The sequence below is a fragment of the Vipera ursinii genome (assembly GCF_947247035.1).
Source record: "Vipera ursinii genome assembly, chromosome: 2".
NCBI lineage: Eukaryota > Metazoa > Chordata > Lepidosauria > Squamata > Viperidae > Vipera > Vipera ursinii.
Window position 1 is genome coordinate 24,644,791 of NC_139513.1, and position 10,019 is coordinate 24,654,809.

Here is a 10,019-nt window from a genome sequence, read left to right on the forward strand (position 1 = left end):
TTGCTGGAGCAGCTAACAGCTCTCCAGCAACCGTGGTATTACTATTGAGCCCAATACATAACAGTTTGTGTGGGGGAAATCCTTGTACAGGTAATCCTTGATCTACAACCATTTATTTAGTGACAGTTCAAAGTTACAACAGCACTGAAAAAGGTGAGTTATGACTGTTTTTCACACTTACAACAGTTGCAGCATCCCCATGATCACATGCTGGTAACCTTTATCACTGTTTATAAACTTCCCAGCCAGCTTCCCACAAGCCAAGTCAATGGGGGAAGCCAGATTCACTTAACAACTACATGAGTCACTTAACAAATATGGCAAAAAAGGTCATAAAATGGGGCAAAATTCACTTAACAACTGCCTTGCTTTGCAATGGAAATTTTGAACTCCGTTCATTCATAAGTCGAGCAATACCTCTATTATAGCACATATTATAAAGGTAAAGGTAAAGGTTCCCCTGCACATGCGTGCTAGTCGTTTCCAACTCTAGGGGCCAGTGCTCATCTCCATTTCAAAAGCCGAAGAGCCAGCGCTTGTCTGAGGACGTCTCCATGGTCATGTGGCCGGCATGACTATATGCCAAAGGCGCACGGAATGCTCTTACCTTCCCACCGTAGTGGTCCCTATTTTTCTACTTGCATTTTTTACGTGCTTTCGAATTGCTAGGTTGGCAGAAGCTGGGACGAGTAACAGGCGCTCACTCTGCTACGCGGCACTCAGGATTCGTCCCGCCAAACTGCCAATCTTCTGATCGACAAGCTCAGCAAAAACCATGTTATCCTGGCTGAAGAGTTTCAGTGAGCTAAAGCTTGCCAAGACTTTTCTCCTGGGCCCTATTTTCATTTGCCTGGGCTAATCTTTCTACTCTTGATAACCATTCTTCTCTTCTTTATTTTTTTTTCTTAATGCCACAGATGCAACTTGGTATGACCCAGTTGTGATTTAAGTTGAGGGGCTGAGACTACTGAACATCCTGGGTTTCTACTTCAGCTCCAGGGTCACTGGTACCACCACTGCCACCAAAGAAGTGCCACTATTCAGGGTGGCCAAATGGGCAGTGGTGATGGCAGGGACGATGGGTAAAGGGAGATCAAGAGTAGGCAGTCTTTTATCTTACTGAGGCTTGGGGCTGGAATGGACCAAGACAGGAATAAACTGGATTGACTGGTGGGATTGCCAGGGGTTGCCAGGATTTCCATCATTAAGTGATATTGTCATGTGTCATTGTGCTTTACAACCATATCACTTAGCGATTGAAATTCTGGTCATAATTGCTGTTGTAAACTGAGGACTACCTGTAGGAAAATATTTGTAATTATGTAAGCAGCAGGCCTCCTTGTTTTGCAATTGAGTGACTAAATATTTGGGATGCTCTTGCTTTGAACATTATCTTCCATTATTTGGAAGAAGTACTCAGGCCTATTTCTATATCAAATGTTATTGGGTCTACATATGAGTTTTTGCATTGATGAGTAACCTCTTACTGTTTTTTATTTGAACTTTGTACCCCTTCCTTGTATCTGACTTTTGACCCTGGAATGTGACACTGATTGATCGACTTTACTTTTGTAATTTTTACAGGAATCTACGTAAGGACCTCATGCAATATCTAATGCAACGTCTCCTAACACGGAAGTATATTATGCATATCTTCTTTCTTACATTTTAGCAAGGAAAGCCCCTGTGATAATATAAATTCCCCAAGTAAAATTATTTTTTAGAGAGCTGGTATGTTAATCCTGTGCTGTAAAAACAAAAACAAAAAAAATCTTGCAACTTTTTAAAAATTAACGCAATTACTGGATCAATTTGTGGGCCACAGTTTACTTTTTCAGATGTGTGGAATACAAGATCCTGAGACAGGAATATTGCAAATACACACAGCTCTGATGTTGCTTCAGTAGGATACTATTCGGTGCTTTGGATAAAGTGATCTTTAGAGGTAAATGTTCTAATAAGAAGATATTTATCAGTTTGAGGTGATGTCTGTGCTTTCTGGTTGCTTGTTCAAATAAAGTACAGGTAGTTCTTGACTTACAAAATTCATATGTAAGTCATGTTCATGTTCAAAGTTACAATTGAAAAAGTGACATGACCGTTTTTCACACAACCATTGCAGCATCCCCAGGGTCACGTGATCAAAATTCAGATGCTTGGCATGCTTGGGGACCCCTGCTTAATGGCACTACATCCACATGGAGAGAAGTAAGCAGTGGGCTACCACAAGTTTCCGTATTAGGCCCAGTACTCTTCAATATCTTCATCAATGACTTAGATGAGGAAATTGAAGGGAAACTCATCAAATTTGCAGATGACACCAAACTAGCAGGAGTAGCCAACACTCCAGAAGACCAACTTAGGATCCAAAAAGATCTTGACAAACTTGAACAATGGGCCCTATCCAACAACAAAATGAGTTTCAGTGTGGAGAAAAGCAAAGTTTTACATTTAGATAGAAAAATCAAAGGTACAAGTATAGATTGGGCAAAACCTGGCTTGAAAAAAGTAAATGTAAGAGGGACAGCAGGCAAAAAAGCTAATACAATCCTGGGTTGTATAAACAGAGGCATAGAATCAAGATCATGCGAAGTATTAGTACCACATTATAAAAGCCCTAGTAAGACCACATCTGGAATACTGCAGACAATTTTGGTCATCATATCACAAAAAAGATGTTGAGAGTTTGGAAAAAATTCAGAGAAGAATAACTAAGATGATTAAAGGCCTGGAGACTAAAACATATGAAGAACGGCTGAAGGACTTGGGTTTGGCTAGTCAAAAGAAAAGAAGAGAAGAGAAGAAGGGGAGACATGATAGCAGTGTTCCAGTGTCTCAGGGGCTGCCACCAAGAAGAGGGGGGTCATATTATTCTCCAAAGGACCAGAGGGCAGGACAAGAAACAATGGTTGGAAACTGATCAAAGAGAGAAGCAACCTGGAATTAAGGAGAAACTTCCTGACTGTGCTGCCACCACGTGGCTGTTCTTGGGAAATTACCAATATGCTAATTGGGTCTGCCAGTATCTTCCCCCTTTGTGATGTATTTCCTATCCTGCTCATGATGCTGTACTAGGATCCACCCCTTCTGGGTTGGACTTCCTCCTTCTCCTTGCTCCCTTGTGTTCCATCCTCCATTGTAACATCTGAACACAAGCCATGCGGACAGTAATCCTGTTACTGTCTTTTGACCTTAAAGCTCCGACCACGTTCAATTGACCACACCTTCTCTGCTGTAACCACCTTCTACATGCAAATAAAGGTATTTCAGATGAACCAGGTGCTTTATGAGTTCACTGTCTGCAAAGGGCCGTTAAATGTGACTAAATTCGCTTAAACAGACCAATAAGTGTCTTAACAAGGAATTAAATTCGCAACACAATGTGTCTGTAGCAGAACAGTCAAAAGACAGTTATTAATTTTTACTGCCTGCAATCCATTGTGTATGCATGTTATCTGCAAAACTTAAGTGAAAAATCAGTGATCAATTTTACTGGCTGCATTGTGTGTGTTGTCTACAAGTAAGAAGTCAAGGATAACAATTACTCTTACTGGCTGCATGTGTTTACCTCAATCAAGTTTAAAGTCCAGTTAGAAATGTGTTTTAATTTCTAAAATCTGCAATTTAAAGTCTGTAACATTTCTACAATCAAGTTTAAACAGTCAGGAAATGCAATCTGAATTCCTTCTCTCTGCATCCTTCATGTGCATGTTGTTTTTGAGCAAGGCAGAGGTAACAAAGGATTTGGAGATAACATTCTGTGAACTCTTGTTTGAAAAGGCTAGTAAACATCTCATTGCCTCTCTGCCACTTATTGCCTGCAATTTAGAATGACTGTTTGTTTGTAACCTTCAAGTTTGTGAAACCAAAAGAAAGTTTAAAGAAATTTCCTGCCTGCCTTTTTTCAAATAGTCTTTCTCTAGAAGTTTCAGAGATTCACCGTTTGATAAAGATCTCTTCCTCTCTGGCTAAGCTATTAAGTGGCAATGAAGGAACAATAAAGTAATTTGTTGCCTTAGTAACTGGCTCTTCAGCGAAAGAGACCCCCACCTTAGGAATGTGAGCTGTGCAACAGCTTGTAAGCTTGGATGTTATACAGAGAGAAAAGCATTCATTGATAGCCATTGTCTTGAGAGTTGAATTTTTCTCAAACAAAATTTTGCCAGTTGCAAATGAAATCTATGACTAGCCATGCAAGCATTTCTACAGAGATCATCCTGTGCTATTAGCCATTGTTTTTAAAGTTGAACTCCAACAAAAAAAGTTTGCCAGTTAGCAATTTTTTCTCTCTCTCTTTTGCAATAAAGATTGCTGAGAAACAACTATAAAAGAGCCATTAAGCAATTAGTTGCTTAGTAACAAGCAGTAGTAACTCCTGGTGGCCAAACTGAAATGCTTAAACTGTCTGCAAATTTGAAACGCATCTGAAAGCTTGTATACAGAGAGAGACTTTGATTCATACTTATAGCAAGCTATGCAAGCATTTTTATATGATAGGCAAATGATCTAAAATCCTAAAATAGGTGTTTTAAATCTCCAAAAAGGAGATCATTCAGCAAGCAAACCAATCCTACCCAGCCCACTAGCTTAAACAAAGGAACGAGGGAGCAATTAACCTCTGTCAGTGACAAGTTACAGCCTACGGTTTAGCTCTTAACACGGAGAGACAGTTCCTCCAAGGGTTTCAAACCGGCTCACAACTTGTGGTCATAGGGAAGAACAGTTGCTTCACTTAATGTTCCAACTTAAGCTAGGGAAGATACCAGGCTTGCATCCAAACAGCGACCCTAGTGGTCAAGAGGTGAAGTTCATTGAAGTACTCACCTACACAAGCAGCATTCCAGTGGCTGCTCAGCAATTAAAAGGCTTGTCCTCAGGCACGTGTAGAGTGCCCCTAGTGGTCAAAGGGTGAACTTTCCTGAAGTCCCTAACCATACAAAAAGTGCCCCTAGTGGCCAACAGGTGAACTTCCCTGAAGTTTCTGACCACACAGAAGGCACCCCCTGGTGGTCAAATAGCGAAGTTCACCGAATTTAATCAGAAAATATATAGAAAATTTCTGTATCTGTCTTAGCCATGGCAGAATGTCTCATTGATTTTGAAGAACCGGTTCAGCCAGACAACCCTGAATTGCATCAAGAAGATGGAAGACCCAAGCGTACAATAAAACCAGAAACTCATAGAAATTTATGAGGCAAAGAAAGATGAATTTTCCAGTAATCTGTCACAGTTATGGGACAGAACCGCACACGCCATAACAATTTTGCTCAACCTTAATGGTAATCCTACTGAATTAATAGACTCCATAGATCGCCTATCTGTAGCTTATGAACATTACCAGCGTCTGTCTACAAAATACATAGGTTTTTTGAAGGACTCTAATGTAGACGATTCCTCAACAGAATTAATTAAACTTGAGGATCTGAACCAGCAAAGAGATCTCCTGGTGCAAGCGGCACAGAATAAGGCAAAAAACCGTATTGCTGACCTGCAAGAGACTAGATCTCATAGGTCCACATCAAGTAGACACACAGCAAACCACATTGCTGACCTGCAAGAGACTAGATCTCATAGGTCCACATCAAGTAGACACACAGTAGACCGTATTGTTGACCTGCAAGAGACCAGATCTCATAGATCCACATCAAGCAGACACACAGGACGCTCGGCTAGATCCTCTCACTCCAGGGCTTCAACAATACATGACAAGCTATTAGAGGCCCGCGTGCTTGCAGAAGAGAAGGACGTGCTTCTCTCCTTTACCAAAAGGGAAGCTGAGATGGAAGCTAAAAACAAAGCCCAAATAGCTAAAAACAAAGCCCAGCAAGCTGAGATGGAAGCCCAAATGAAAATTCTGCAAATAGAAAAGGAACGAGCGGCTGCTTTAGCAAAGCTGAAAGTCTATGAACAGACAGCAAAGGAAAGCACCGATGTAGATAGTTCCATCCCAACAGAAGTGGAAGATCCGATGGAACGTACCAGTCAATACGTGCTAAAGCATAATGTTTGTAATGACGTAGAGCCATCTTCCACACTGTCTACAAAAATCATAGACATTCCAGAACCGCAAGGGCCTGCACCCCTTCAACACCACAGCACAAGTGCATTTTCGGCACTCCCCACTCACCAGTCAAAGACCACAGAACAACCATGGCCTACACCTCTCCTCCAAAACAACACAGGTGCGTCAGCTGTGCTTCCCACAAACACCGCAGAAGTTCCGCGCCTGCCTGGGCCTACACCTCTTCCCCAAAACAACACAGGTGCATCAGCTGTGCTTCCCACAAACACCGCAGAAGTTCCGCGCCTGCCAGGACCTACACCTCTTCTTCTAAGCAACACAGTTGCATCAACCGTGCTTCCTTCAAACAGCACCCAGACCCCAAGCCTGCAGACACCTGCACCTAGTCAACCCCACAATACAGGTGCGCCAATACTTCAAACGGCATCACCTTTTGTCACTGACAATGTAATTCCCAACCAAGTTCAACGGTTGACTCCACAGCCTGCACAAACCGCAGGGCATACACCACAATTGAATGCTCTTGCAATCTCTTTCCATCCCGGTGCACCTCATCCTTCTTTTCCAGAGAACCTTCACAACCAAGGAGTCCCACAGGCTTCCTTGGCATCACGGACTGAAGGGTCAGAACGCTCTGATCATGCCAAATATATGTTTCACCGAGAGCTTCTCAACTCTAGCCTCTCCATCCAGAGAAATATAGATTCTGGAAAGCAACCTTTAAAGCTGCTATTGCTGATCTCAACTTCAACGCCAGAGAGGAACTTGAACTACTCATAAAGTGGCTAGGCCCAGAGTCCGCAGATCGTGTGGAAGGGCTGAGTGTAGCACATATTGACTCCCCAGACACAGGTCTTGCTGCTGCATGGACAAGACTTGACCAAACCTATGGAAGCCCAGAAGCATTAGAGGCTGCCTTATATGACAGACTATATAACTTTCCAAAGATAAGCAACACTGACCATTATAAGCTTCAGAAACTAAGTGATCTTCTCACCGAAATAGAATCGGCAAAAAAAGACCCACGTCTAGTTGGTCTACGACACCTGGATTCCTCCTTCAGTGTCGATCTATTGGTGTTCAAACTGCCCTACAGCATGCAGATGGACTGGAAACGGCAGGGCACAGACTACAAACGACGCCATGATGTTTCTTATCCCCCGTTCCCATTTTTTTGTGAATTCATAAGTCAACACGCCTGGATGAACACAGATCCCAGTTTTAACCATCCTCTATCCAGTGCGCATGCTACATCATTATCATCATTATACCCTGTAAACCGCCCTGAGTCCTTCGGGAAAGGGCGGTATATAAATTCAATAAAATTAAATTAAATTAAATCATGGTTCACCGGCAGACACACCTGGACAAGAAAGGATCACAGTTTCAACCACCCTCAATCCAGTGTGCCTACTCCATCATCATCATCAAAGCATGATAATACTACAACTAAACACAGTGACGCACATAGTGCTGTGTTTACAAGAAAGACGGACATCTTGCCTCCTGTGCCATCTCCTCCTAAATGGAGTGATTCAGGTGGTGGGAATGATGATCCTAATCGTCAGTGTCCTATTCACAAAAAACCACACCCTCTCAGGAAATGTCGTCAGCTTAGAGCAATGACTGTCCAAGAGCGGAAAGAGGTCTTCCAAAAACTTCAAATATGCTACAGGTGCTGTGCCTCATATGACCATTTTGCTAAAAATTGTAAAGCCTTCATCAAGTGTACAGAATGTGGCAGCGACAACCACGATACGGTTATGCATCCTGCTCCACTTCTAGGCAATACACAGCAACCACCTGTATCCAACCCTGCTTTAAATTATGGCAGGGAGCAGCATGGCGGGGAGCATCAAAGTCACGCTCCAGTCACAAACGTCTCATCTTAACTCCGATCTTCAAGTTAGAGACCTTGTTCTGTTCAACGTCCAACGAGCTCAAGACTCGAAAGACACCAAAACTTTCACCAGACCATCGCAGAACGTCTCCTGCTTTTGCCTCTTGAAGACTGAACTCGTTTTCCTTCTTGAATCCTGCCTTCCAGAAGAAAAGTGCCTTAAATCTGATCCAGACTATTGAAGCCTGAAAAGGCAATTGTTATTGTTGCAATATATATGCATGTTCTTTTTATATCTTTCAGGTCTTGAACGCAACAAGCAAAACCTCAGCCTGAAATGGCAGTTTTATTATTGCAATATGTATGCATGTTTACTTATATATCTCAGGTTTTTTATGTCCTATATGGACGCATGTTTACCTCTTATATTTCTCAGGTTTTTATGCCTCATATATCATGTTTATTTTTTTTAAATATCCCTCAAGTTTACATTTATATGTATGCATGTTTATTTTATATATTTTTCTCAGATTTATTACTTATATTTCTTAGGTGTTTTCTGACAACAACAAACCACAAACGTATTTGCATTTGCATAACTACCGTTATGGGATTTATATAGTGGTATTATGAAATACCAGATGGGGAGTGTGCTGCCACCACGTGGCTGTTCTTGGGAAATTACCAATATGCTAATTGGGTCTGCCAGTACCTTCCCCCTTTGTGATGTATTTCCTATCCTGCTCATGATGCTGTACTAGGATCCACCCCTTCTGGGTTGGACTTCCTCCTTCTCCTTGCTCCCTTGTGTTCCATCCTCCATTGTAACATCTGAACACAAGCCATGCGGACAGTAATCCTGTTACTGTCTTTTGACCTTAAAGCTCCGACCACGTTCAACTGACCACACCTTCTCTGCTGTAACCACCTTCTACATGCAAATAAAGGTATTTCAAATGAACCAGGTGCTTTATGAGTTCACTGTCTGCAAAGGGCCGTTAAATGTGACTAAATTCGCTTAAACAGACCAATAAGTGTCTTAACAAGGAATTAAATTCGCAACACAACGTGTCTGTAGCAGAACACTGACAGTGAGGACAATGAACCAGTGGAACAGAGGTTGCCTTCAGAAATCGTGGGTGCTCTATCACTGGACATTTTTAAGAAGAGGCTAGACAGTCACTTGTCTGAGATGGTATAGGTCCTCCAAGGTCCCTTCCAGCTCTACTATATTCTGTATAGAAGAATTTCCATCCCCAACATGTTGTTAGAAAGGAAGGGTTATTTCTAACATTCTGGTAAAGTGTATTATATTAAAAATATAACATAACATAATATAGCGCATGTAATACATACCATGTAACAATAAGGTATTATGTAATGAATGAATAATATCAGTTATTAATGTATTAAATTAAATTAATTAAATTAATTCATTAAAATATCTCCTAACCTTTGTAGAACCTAGTCTAATCTAATCTACATTAATCAATCAACAAATAGAACAGCAATGTGGTCAGACAATCATGATAGAGCAAGTTACGCAATAACTTCCAAGCTTTCTTCTCTCTTTTTCATGAAAAGACTATTTTCACTCTTCTCACCATTTCTTATTAGGGTCTTATCACTGGTGGGATTCAAATATGTGAACAACCGGTTCTCTGTGTGGATGCCACTTGCGGAAGTCCATTCTGGGCCTGGGCAACAAAAAAAATAGCTACCAGTTTTGCCTAAGTGGTGCAAATCGGCTGAATCCCACCACTGGCTCTTATAATAGGTCCTGCTTCCAAAAAGGGCACTGAGCAAAAGATGAGACATTCTTCAATCATTTTTCATGATTGTTGCTAAAACTTAGCATTAAAATAATTCTTTTTATTTTGCAGTACACGAGACCTGAATGGTTAATTGGTAGGTTGTGTGTGACTGTGGCATGGAATTCTCCATAGTACTTGTTGCAAATAGTTGTGTAATTAAGGATCCTATCTTAGGACTGTTTAGTCACTGAAAAAGTTTCAGTTGACAAAGTCAGTTTTCTGAATCACAATTGGCTCATAGGTCACCACATCCTAGCTATACAGGTTATCGTTGACCTCTGAAGCAGTAGCTGGATTTAAGATTAATAAACAGATTACAAAAACTTTAACCAAAAACATGGCA